Raw genomic sequence first — 12,895 nt, 5'->3', positions numbered from 1 at the left:
TCCAGCTGCGGCCTCACCAAGGCCGAGTACAATGGGAGAATGACATCCTGGGATTTGCTTGAGAAGCATCTATGGATGCAAGCCAGCATTTTGCTCACTTTACTAGCTGCAGCATCACATTGAAGGCTCATGTTCATCTTGTGGTCAATCATGACCCCCAAGTCCCTTTCATCCATAGTGCTAGCCAGCATAGCACTGCCAAGCCTATAAGCATGCTGCGGGTTTTTCCTCCCAAGGTGGAGAACCTTGCATTTTTTGGTGTTAAACACCATCAGGTTCTCATCCACCCATTTCCTGAGCCTGTCAAGGTCAGCCTGGATCGCCTCCTGTCCTCAGGTGTGGACACTTTACCCCAAAGTTTGGTGTCATCAGTGAACTTGGCTAGTCCACTTCTGATACCAATGTCCACATCATTAATGAAGATGTTGAATAGTATAGGCCCAAGGACAGAGCCTTGAGGGACCCCACTGGTCACAGGCACCACAACGATTGACTTCCATCAACCACCACCCTCTGGGTCCAACCACAGAGCCAATTCCCCAGCCAGCAGATCATGGTGAAGCCGAGGCCGCAGTTAGCCAGTTTCGCCAAAAGGTGATCATGGGATACCAGATCAAAGGCTTTTTTGAAGTCAAGATATATGGCATCAATCTCTTCTCCCTTGTCCAGGTGATAGGTCACCTGGTCATAAAAGGAAATAAGATTGGTCAAGCAAGACCTACCCGCATCAAACCCATGCTGGCTATCCCTCAGGATGTTGCCATCAGCCAGTCTGTTAAGAATGGTCTCTTTGATAATCTTTTCTAAGACCTTCCCTAGGATAGAGGTCAGGCTGATGAGCCTGTAGTTTGCCAGATCCACTTTCCTCCCTTTCTTGAAGATAGGCACCACATTGGCTTTCTTCCAATCTTCGGGCACTTCACCAGAGCACCAGGAGTTCTTGAAGATCCGTGCCAGGGGCTGAGCTATGATGCTTGCCAGCTCCTTGAGTACCCTGGGGTGTAGACTGTCAGGGCCGGCTGACTTGAAGGTGTCCAGCCTCTCAAGGTGTTCCTTCACAAGGTCAGCATTGATGGAGGGTAAGAAATCTCCCTCACCTGGGCCTTCCCTGTCCTGTAATGGGCAGGGGCGTCCCTTGGGACTGGTGAAAAACCGACACAAAGTACCCATTTAGCAAGCTGGCTTTTTCCTGGGCGTCAGTTGTCAGTTGTCCCATCTGGTTTAGCAGGGGTCCAGTGTTGCCCTTGCTTTTCCTCTGGCTCCCCACGTATCTAAAAAAGGACTTTTTATTGTCCTTGATACTTGTAGCTAGTTGGAGTTCAGTCACAGCCTTGGCTTTCCTGGTTTGCCCCTGCAGGTCTGGACCAGTGCAGAATATTCCTCCTTGGAGGTGGATCCAGTCCTCCATCCTTTGTAGGTCTTTCTTTTTAGATGCAGGAGGTCCGCTAGTTCCCTGGAGAGCCAAGGGGACTGCTGTGCCCTTTTGCTGCCTTTCCTCCAAGATGGAATAGACTTTGCTTGTGCATCCAGGATCTGCTCCCTTGAGGAGCAACCACTCATCCTGAACTCCCCTCCCCTTTGGGTCGTGCCCTTAGGGCCTCACTGACAAGCCTCCTGAGGTTGTCAAAGTCAGCTTTCCTGAAGTTGAGGACTTCTGTATTGCTGACTGACTTGCCAGCTTTACAGGCAGATGGTGAAGGTGATCAGCTCGTGGTCACTGTCACCCAGCTTCCCTTCAATCATTAGGTTGCTGATTAGGTCATCCCCCATTGCCAGAACCAGGTTGAGCAGCACTTTACCTCTCATCAGCCCATAGACTTCTTGATCAGATAAAGCTCATCCATGCATAAGAGAAAGCTTTGCAACCATTCAGATTTGGCCAAGTACTCTTCCCACGAGATGTCTGGGTAGTTGAAGTCTCCCATGACAACCATGCACCGGGAGCGTGCACACTTCAGCCAATTCCCTGGCAACTCCTTCTCAAGCTCTTGATCCTGGTATGAAGTCTGTAAGACTCTTGTGTATGTGCCTGTTCCCCATGGATTTTAACCCAGAGGGTCTCCAGCGTAGCTTTCATTGACATAGAGAACTACACTTCTGCCCCTTTTGTCCACTCAATCTCTCCTGTACAGGGGATAGCCATCTATGCCTGTGGCCCAGTCATGGGTGGAGTCCCACCAGGTCTCTGTTATCCCTATGACATCATAGTTATTTGTGTTAAGCAGGAGAACAAGTCACTTCTGTTTATTCCCCAAGCTCCTGGCATTTGTGTACAGGCAAGAAAGTGTCCCTTTGGGGGCCCTTGCCTTGCTGACAGATTGTTCCAGGGCTGGGGCAGGAGTGGGCTCCCTTAAGTGCCTTGGCCTACTGGCTTTGCAAAGGTTGCTCAGTGGGCCAACAGTGGCAGTAGTCCTCCCCATCCCCTGGTGAGCTTAATTTAAAGCCCAGTGGAGCAGGTCAGCCAGTCTGGCTGAGAAGAGCCTCCTCCTCAGCGGATAGAGGTGGAGGCCATCCCTTCCCAGCAGCTCGCTGCCTCTCTCGCCAAAGAGCAGGCTGTGGTCATGGAAGCCGATGCCTTCCCAATGACACCAACACCACAGTCTTTGGTTTACTATCTCGATCCTCCTCTCCCTCCTCAGCCCATAGCCTGAGACTGGGAGGATTAAGGAAAACACCACCTGCACCCCCAACCCCTTAAGCCCCACTCCCAAATCCCTGTAGCGCTTCATGACCTGGCTGGGAGCGCTCCGAGCCATGTCATTTGTGCCCACATGGATAAGGAGCATAGGGTAGTGGTCAGTGGGCTGGAGGAGCTCAGGGATCTTCTCCGCAGTGTCTTGGATACGGGCTCCCGGGAAGCAGCAGACTTCCTGGGCTAAGGGGTCAGGGCGGCAGATTGCCCCCTCAGTCCCCCTCAGGATGGAGTCTCCCACGACAAACACTTTGTGCTTTGTCTGAGGGAGAGTGGAGGCAGTAGTTACAGTTGAGCCTGTGTTGCCTGCAGGAGCTGGCAGCTTGGCAGGCTCTTCTGGGGCTGCATGAGGTTCATACCTGTTGCAACGCTCCAGTGGGGCGGGGACCTTGGTGCAGCAGGCCTTGGGGCCCTTGACCACCTTAGTCCAACCCCTTGGCTGGACAGAATGGGAGCTCCCCAAGTCCTCCCTTGTCCTGGAGGGCAACCTTGGTCTATCCTCCGCCTCCAGGGGGTGAAGGGCCTGGCAATAGGAGACTATCTCCCTCTCACAATCCCTGATGGCACAGTCTCTGGACTGTGGCCTGGAGCTCCTCCAGCTGGCATGCCAGAGACCCCAAAATGGAGCAGACCTCACAAGGGGAGGTGGCTATGCTCCCAGGCCCCAGAGCCTGAAAAAGTGTCAGGCACCCCCCACAGCTGGGAGCCAGGGGCTCCATCTGCCTGGTGGGTGGAGGCCTCTGAGGCACTGAAGGGGTGGGGGGGCTCACAGACCCCAAGAGGACCCTCAGGATGTAGCGCATTTTACCAGTGGTAGTCTGGCTACTACTGTGACTACCTACCCTAGGGGCTTACAGGCAGGGCCGCGGGCCCTCTCACTCACCTTCCTGCACAAACTCCTGCACTAACTTGCGCATCAAGCAGACAAGTGTGTCTGTTTGCGTGGCCTGTTCGTGAGGCTCCAGTCACATGGCTCCCTGGGGGCTGGGCTGGGCGAAGTAGAAGCTGGGGGGGCATGTTCCTCCTCAGCTCTTACTCAGCTGCCCCGCAGCTGTCTGGGTTGGGGTCCCTCCCTCCCTGCCATGGGCCCCACCTACCTCAGGCTGCACTGGGGGTCCAGGTTGGAGTCCCGTTGGGGGCTCCTGGCCTCAATGGGGGTGCAACAGGCTTCCGCCTATGTGTCTGACACCAGAGCCAGGGACAACCTGCGGCTATGCTGTCGGCGAGCCCTTTTTAAACCATGCACATATGCAGAAGGGCTCACTGACATCACCGTTCTGCTCTAGGGGCTGGGGGTCCCTGCCCCACAGAAGAAGGGGATAGGTGAGTACCTTCCACCCCTTCCCCTGTCTCATGCACTGGGCAGGACTGGTTGTATGGCTCCCTGGGGACTGGGCCAAGCAGGAGCAGGGGTAGGAGGGGTGTCCCTTCTTGGCTCTGGCTCAGCTGCCCTGCAGCTGCCTGGGTTGGGGTCCCTCCCTCCCTGCCATGGGCCCCACCTACCTCAGGCTGCACTGGGGGTCTGGGTCAGGATCCTGCTAGGTGATCCTGGGGGTCCCTGGGCTCAACAGGGGTGCAACAGGCTTCTGCCTGTGTGTCTCACACCAGAGCCAGGGACAAACTCAAAGGATCCCAGCAAGATAAACATCCAAATGTTTCTGAAAAGTGTCCAGAGTAGATGCTTGCACCACCTCTGGAGGGAGTCTCTTCCAGGTCTTGGGGGCTCGGACAGTAAAGAAGATTTTTCCTTGTGTCCAGCCTAAAACAGTCTTGCAGGAGTTTGTGACCATTGGACTTTGTCATCTTCTGGGGTGCTCTGGTGAACAGGCGTTCCCTGAGATCCTGATGCACATCCCTGATGTACTTATAGGCTGCCACCATGTCACCCCTGAGCCTGTGCTTCTCCAGGCTGAAGAGTCTCATAGGTCACAGCCTTTCTTCATAAGGCCTGTTCTCTTGCCCTCTGATCATGCACATGGCTTTCCTATGGACTCTTTCAAGCTTCTCCACCTCCTTCCTAAATTGTGGAGCCCAGAATTGAATGCAGTACTCCAGCTGTGGCCTCACCAAGGCTGAGTACAGTGGGAGGATGACATCCTGGGTCTTGCTCAAGATGCATGGGTAGATGCAAGCCAGAGTTTTGTTCCCTTTGCCAGCTGCAGTATTGCACTGGTGGTTCATAGTCATCTTGTGGTCAGTCATGACCCCCAAGTCTGTTTCAGTTGTGGTTTCATAGTTTCATAGTTTCATAGTAGCTAGAGTCAGAAGGGACCTAGGTAGATCATCTAGTCCGACCCCCTGCCTTGGCAGGAAAGAGCACCGGGGTCAGATGACCCCGGCAAGGTGCTCATCTAACTTCCTTTTAAAAATCCCCAGGCTAGGAGCCTGCACCACTTCCCCTGGAAGCTGGTTCCAGGCCCTAGCCGCCCTGACTGTGAAGTAGCGCCTCCTAATATCTAATCTAAACTTACCCTCCGCCAGCTTGTGACCGTTATTCCTGGTCACTCCTGGCAGTGCACGGGGGAACAGGGACTCCCCCAATACCTGCTGATCCCCCCTGACCAGTTTGTAGCAGGCCACAAGGTCCCCCCTTAACCTTCTCTTGTGGAGGCTAAACAGGTTCAGGTCCCGTAGCCTCTCCTCATAAGGCCTGCCCTGCTGACCCCTGATCATACGAGTGGCCCTCCTCTGAACTCTTTCCATATCGTCCACGTCCCTCTTGAAGTGTGGCGCCCAGAACTGGACGCAGTACTCCAGCTGCGGCCTGACCAGTGCCGCATAGAGGGGGAGGATCACCTCCCTGGACCTGCTCGAGATGCATCTGTGGATGCATGACAGGGTACGGTTGGCCTTCTTGACTGCCTCCCCACACTGCCGGCCCATGTTCATCGTGGAGTCAATGACGACTCCAAGATCCTTTTCCGTCTCCGTGCTGGCAAGAGGGGAGTTCCCCAACCTGTAAGTGTGGTGCCGGTTCTTCCTCCCCATGTGCAACACCTTGCACTTATCAGTGTTAAACCCCATCCTATTCTCATCCGCCCACCGTTGCAACCTGTCAAGGTCAGCTTGTAGCCTATTGCACCCTTCTAGTGCACCCACATTCCCCCACATCTTAGTGTCATCAGCAAACTTGAACAGGGTGCTTTCTACCCCCTCATCCAAGTCACTGATGAAGATGTTGAACAGTGCGGGCCCGAGGACCGAGCCCTGCGGAACCCCACTGCCCACGTCCTTCCAGGTGGTGCTAGCAAGTGTAGCATTGCCAAACCTATGAGTGTGATGCGGGGTTTATTCCTGAGGTGGAGCACCTTGTATTTCTCTGTATTGAATGCCATCAGGTTTTCATCCACCCACCTTGCAAACCTATTGAGGTCGACCTGGACCAGCAGCCTATCCTCAAGTGTGGACACTTTTCCTCAAAGTTTGGTGTCATCAGTGATCTTGGCCAGTGCACTTTTGACACCAGTGTCCAGATTGTTTATGAAGACATTAAAAAGTACAGGTCCAAGAATAGAGCCTTAGGAGATGCCACTAGTCACCGACTGCCATGTTGATTTGGTTCCATCAACTACCACTCTCTGGGTCCGACCTCAGAGCCAGTTCCCCAGCCATCAGACTGCGGAGTAGCTGAGGCTGCAGTTGCCCAATTTTTCCGTGAGGACAATCCATCATAGGACACCAGGTCAAAGGCTTTTTTAAATTCCAAATATATGACATCAACCTCTTCCCTTTTGTCCTGGTGATGTCACCTGGTCATAGAAGGAAATGAGATTGGTCAAGCAAGACCTACCCACAACAAACCTGTGATGGCTATTCCTCAGAATGTTGCCTTCTGTTAGCCTGTCAAGAATGGTTTCTTTGATAATTTTTTCCAAAATCTTCCCAGGGATTGAGCTCACACTGATCGGCCTGTAGGTTCCCATGTTTTCTTTCCTCCCTTTATTGAAGATGGGCACCACATTGTCCCTCTTCCAATCTTTAGATACTTCACCTGAGCATCATGAGTTCTTGAATATTCTCCCCAGTGGCTGCACTATGATGTCTGCCAGTTCTTTGAGCACTCTTGGGTACAACCTATCCAGACCAGCTGATTTATGAGTGTCCAGCCTCTCAAAATGCTCCCTTACAATATATATTCATATATTCATCTTCACCCTGGTCATCCCGCATCATTTTCGGCAGGGTGGTCCCTTTGGGCTGGTGAAAAACTGATGTAAAGCAATCATGAAGCAGATTGGCTTTTTCCTGGGTGTCGGTAGTCAGCTGCCCCAGCTGGTTTATTAGGGATCAGTTTTGTCCTTGTTTTTCTTTCAACTCTGAAGAAGGACTTTTTGTAGCCAGATGGACTCCTTGATTTGTGTAGCCAGATGGAGTTCAGTTGCAGCCTTGGCTTTTCTAGTTCACTTCCTGCAGGTGTGGACCAGTGCAGTAGACTCCTCCTTGGTGGTATTTCCTGTCTTCCATTCATTGTATGCCTCTCTTTTTAGATGTAGGAGGTCCATGTGTTCCCTGTTGAGCCAAGGGGGTTGCTGAGCCCTTTTACCACCATTTGAATGTGCACCTGGGAGCAATTAATTCCACAGCAATAAGCTCCAGAGTTTATTCATGTGCAGTACATGAAACTTGGTCAGAGCAACCCTGTCTGGCAGGAAGTACTGGGGGTCAGCCTCCAAACCTCAACATGCTGTGGAGAGGCTGGCTGAGATCCAAGAGACTTTCAGTATAGGGCTATTCAGCAGGCAGCCCTGCACTGAAGCACCTGTGTGCCCCAGCCAGCCCCTCCAGTGTCTACATGTGTACTGCTGCATTTTTTACTACACTGCAGAAAAGTACTTGTACTTATACAAATACAAGTACTGTCTTGTGATGGAGTAAATTAATTTACTCCAGCCTAATAGCAGTGCACATATAGATGCTGAGACATTTGCTGTGCAGCTAATTAGTTTAGTGTGCAGTAAACATCTCATGCAGACACACCCATTGACTCAGATTCTACACTGCAGTAACCAAGGGGCTCGTCATTACATCAACTTAGCTAGGAATTCTATACACTGAGAGGTCACAAAGATGCACAAGAGAGAAAGAATGTCTTGTGTTTCTCAGTCAGCCCCATGTTCTGTGCTGAGACAGAAAAGCTTTGAAGTAACAAATTCCTTGCATTAGAGTATCTTTCCCTTATGAAGATCAAAGTTCTCGCTGACAGACAAGATTATCATTCAGCTTCAAGCTTTCTCATAGATCATGAGGGCAATAAACAAAGCATGTTTTCTATGTCTAAGACCACCTGTGAACACTGGCCAGTATCAGTAACAGTATCAGTACTGCACTTTGCTTAGACAGGCCAAAGGCCTGATCTAATATAGTAAAATGCCTGGGCTGGTGGAAAACAAAGTCCTTATTGTGAGGTTTCTTCTCAAGGGCGATACAATAGGTAGGGGATTTTCTTCACTTATCATTTGGTTATGATCTAATAAGTCAGGGAAAAAGTTTTGTGTTGCACCATTCTAAATCTAGAATAAATCCATTGAAGGCAGGGGATTTACTCCAGAGCTATTTTATCATGTTCCTTTCCCACTCCCTTTGAGATTTTTATTTTCTAGCAAAAACAAATCCAGTTCTTACAATCTTTTCTCACCAGTCACATTTTCCAAATCTCTTACCATTGTTGTTGTTCTTTCTAGCTTGCCTGTATCTTTCTTAAGAGTGTAGTATCCAAAATGGAAACAGCCAAGGTCTCACCAGCACCAAGTACAGTGGAATTGTCATCGCCCATATCGCTCATGTAACACTTGTAAAAGCATATCCCAAAACAAGATTTCCCTTTTTAGCAACAGCATCATTTTCTTTATTTACTCAAAATACATCTAAATACATCTAACTGGGAAACATCTTTAACTCATCTTTAACCTTTGCTCGAGAGGTCTACTGCCTTCCAGGAGCCAGGATCCAAGATGTTACAGCGAGGATCCCTAAACTGGTCTGCCCTATGAACCACTACTCCATGCTTCTTGTCCACATGGGCACCAATGACACAGTGAGAAACGGCCCTGGGAGAATCATGAGTGACTATAAGACCATGGGGGCCAAGCTTAAGGAACTAGGAGCATAAGTTTGGAGTGGGAGATTTGAATCCCCTCCAGTTGGGCTGGGAAGCCAAAGGAGGCACACATGTTACAAGCACACATGAGCCCTCAGCACCCCCTTGATCCCACAGAGAGAAGCGGAGAGACCAAGCCAGCAGCGCCAGCAAGGTAAGCTGAGCCAGGCAGAGGGAGGTGGAATAGGGGCAGTCATAGGTCTTCAGGAAGGGGTTTTTTCCCCCCTCCCATCCCTATTTAGCTGCACCAGGCGGGAGCTGCACTCCCGAGCCAGGTGAGCAGGCTGGCAAACAGGCACACTCATCAAAGAGTGCGCCAGAGTTTGTGCAGGAGTTTGCACAGGGAAGAGAACAGCAGGGGCCAGAGGCTCCATGCATCAGACTCGGAGGCTTCAGACAGAGTCTACAGAGCCCTCAGGTGAGTGTACATAAGAGAAACTTTAATGAGGGTGGTGACTCGGAGCACAGCCAGGGACCTGCCCTGATGCTGCCTCCCACCTGGGGCTCCACTGAGGCCTCCACCCAGACAGAGCCTTTGAGTGGATCAGTGGCACCTGGGCCCCCTGCCTGCAGGAGAGTTGCCTGGCAGATTCATGAGGGCCCAGGGTAGTGGAGGGGCAAGGGGTCCCCTCGCTTGTCCCACATATTTCATAGACATTAGGGCTGGAAGGGACCTCAGGAGATCATCGAGTCCAGCCCCCTGCCCAAAGGGCAGGAAGTCAGCTGGGGTCATAGGATCCCAGCAAGATAAGCATCCAATTTACTCTTGAAGGTGTTCAATGTAGGCGCTTGAACCACCTCCGCTGGCAGACTGTTCCAGACCTTGGGGGCTCGGACAGTAAAGAAATTCTTCCTGATGTCCAGCCTGAAACGGTCTTGCAGGAGTTTGTGACCGTTCGACCTCGTCATCCCATGGGGCGCTCTGGTGAACAGACGTTCCCCCAGATCCTGGTGGACATCCCTGATAAACTTATAGGTGGCCATCAGATCACCCCTGAGCCTGCGCTTTTCCAGGCTAAAGAGTCCCATGGCTCTCAGCCTGTCATCGTAAGATCTGTTTTCCTGACCTCTGATCATGCGCGTGGCTCTCCTCTGGACTCTCTCAAGCTTCTCCACATCCTTTTTGAATTGTGGAGCCCAAAACTGGACGCAGTACTCCAGCTGTGGCCTCACTAAGGCCGAGTACAAGGGGAGAATGATGTCCCGGGATTTGCTCGAGAAGCATCTATGGATGCACGCCAGCATTTTGGTCACTTTACTAGCCACAGCATTGCATTGGAGGCTCATGTTCATCTTGTGGTCAATGATGACCCCCAAGTCTCTTTCTTCTGTAGTGCTAACCAACGTAGCACTGCCGAGCCTATAAGGGTGCTGCAGGTTTTTCCTCCCAAGGTGGAGAACCTTGCATTTTTCGGTGTTAAACACCATGAGGTTCTCGTCTGCGGAGATTGAGGCCCTGGAGGGACAGGTGAAGGAACTCCAGGCAGAGGTGAGCAGGCTGTGGGGATCAGGGTGATCAAGGAGGAGATTGATGGGTACTTCCATTCACTGCAGGTCCGCACACCTGGAGGGGAGGGATCACAGGAGAGAGCTGATGAGGCCGGATGGCAGACGGTCACTTCAAAGACTAGACGTTGCAAAGCCAGGGCAACTCCCTCTGTTCAGCTGGAGAACAGATTGGAGGCCCTGGTGTCACTGCCAGAGAGCACAGTAGTAGAGGCTGCACTTACAGATACCACCAAGCCAACTGAGAGAGAACCATGCAGCCGGAAGAGAAGACGTCAGGTCATCATGGTAGGTGACTCCTTCCTGCAAGGAACGGAGGGAGCCATCTGCCTCCTGGATCCCACAGAATGGGGGTTCGTGATGCCACAACGAGGAATCCAGACTTGATCAGGCTTTCCAACTGCTATCCCATGGTCCTCATCCATGTGGGAACAAATGATGCAGCCCAGAGTAGTCTGGGCAGGATCATGAGTGACTGCACAGAGCTGGGAACCGGGCTCAGAGGTTCAGGAGCACAGGTGGTCTTCTCATCCATTCTGCCAGTCAGAGGTCAAGGACAGCACCACAGCAACTGCACTGGAGAAGTCAACTCGCAGCTTCAGAGCTGGTCACTGCATGAGATCTGACTTCCTTGACGACCTATACTTCCAGGATATGGCCTTGTTTGGGCAAGATGGAGACTATATCTCTCTCCAAGAAGTAAGAGTCTCTTCTCTTACAGCTTGGCTGATCTCCTTAGCAGGGCTTTAAACTAGGTTCATAGTGGGGTGGGGATGATGACGACAGGGAGAAGCCAGGTACGACAAAGCACATGCCATGTGCTGGAGCAGTCCAGGTAAGTAACAAGAGCCCCACTAGGCAACAGAATGGGCTATTAGCAAGGGCACCTATCACGGGGGTTAGATGCCTCCATACCAATGCTAGGAACATGGGGAACAAGCAGCAGGAACTTGCACTCCTGCTTGCAAATAAAGAATTCGACCTGGTTGGGCTATCAGAAACCTGGTGGGATCCTACCCATGACTGGGCAGTGGGCATTGAGGGCTACAGGCTGTACGGACAGGACAGAGTGGGAAAAAAACGGGGGGAGTTGGTCTCTATGTTAAGGAACAATATACATCTTGCAGGGAAACAGTGAGGAGAGCCAAAGCAGAGATGGAGCTTAGGCTGGCGACAAAAGTTAAGGATAACAGTCATTTTTTAAGTACGTAGGCAGCAAAAAGAAAGAGCAAGGTAACTTAGGACCACTTCAGGATGAACAAGGACAACTGGTAACAGATAGGATGGCTAAAGCAGAGATTCTAAATGAATTCTTTGCATCCATGTTCCTGGATATGAAAACGCATCCCATTCGGACTTTCTACAAGCCCAGGATATATACCAACCCACCAGCAGTTCAAGCGGACCTAGTCAGGGGGCATCTGGAGGGGCTGAATGTATTTAAGTCAACAGGCCCTGATGATCTTCACCCTAGGGTACTTAGAAAATTAGCTGGAGTCATAGCAGACCTGCTGGCACAACTGTTTGAGCACTTGTGCTCAGGACAAGTCCCAGAGGATTGGAAAAGGGCCAGTGTTGTCTCTATTTTCAAGAAGGGGAGGAAGGAGGAACCAGGTAACTATAGGCTCACCTCTATCCTTGGCAAGACCTTTGAGAAAATAGTTAAAGATCACATTTGCAGGGGACCAGCAGGTAAAGTAATGCTAAAGGGCAATCAGTATGGGTTCATAGCAGGCAGATCCTGACTAACCAACCTAGTTTCATTTTATGACCGGGTCACAAAATGCTTGGATGGGGGAACAGAGGTAGATGTTGTTTACCTAGACTTTAAAAAGGCCTTTGACACAGTGTCACACCCAATTCTTATAAACTAAAAAATTGCAATGTAGAGTATTACACAGTCTGGTGGGTGGAAAATTGGCTTATGGGATGCACCCAGAAAGTGGTGGTAGACAGTTCGGTTTCTACCTAGAGAAATGTAGGCAGCAGAGTCCCCCAAGGCTCTGTCCTGGAACTGATACTATTCAATATTTTCATTAGTGACTTGGAGGAGGAAGTAGTAGGCACTCTGCCCAAGTTTGCTGATGACACAAAACTATGGGGGGAGGTAAACACACTAGAGGGCAAGGAGCAAATCCAAGTGGATTTGGACAGGCTGGGGAGGTGGGCGGAACAGAACAGGATGAAGTTTAACAAGGATAAGTGTCATGTATTGCACCTGGGGAGGAAGAATCATCAGCGCTCCTATAGCCTGGGAGGGACCATTTTAAGCAGCACAGCTGCAGAAAGAGACCTCGGAGTCATAATCAACTCCAAAATGAACATGAGTCACCAATGTATGAGTCACCAACAATGAGGTAATAAGTAAAGCTAGCCATACTCTTTCTTGCATAAGTAGGTGCATCACAAACAGGTCTGGGGAGGTTATACTTCTCCTTTATGCGGCATTAGTCAGGCCGCAGCTGCAGTACTGTGTCATTTTGGTTGCCGCAGTTCAGAAGGGATGTAGATAACCTGGAAAGGGTTCAGAGGAGGGCCACCCGCTTGGTTAAAGGCCTACAGAAAAAACACTATTTGGACCGATTGGGGGACCACAAGAG

The sequence above is a fragment of the Crocodylus siamensis genome, chromosome 4 (assembly GCF_052110815.1).
Source record: "Crocodylus siamensis isolate JL-2025a chromosome 4, ASM5211081v1, whole genome shotgun sequence".
Lineage (NCBI taxonomy): Eukaryota > Metazoa > Chordata > Crocodylia > Crocodylidae > Crocodylus > Crocodylus siamensis.
This window is presented reverse-complemented; position numbering follows the sequence as displayed.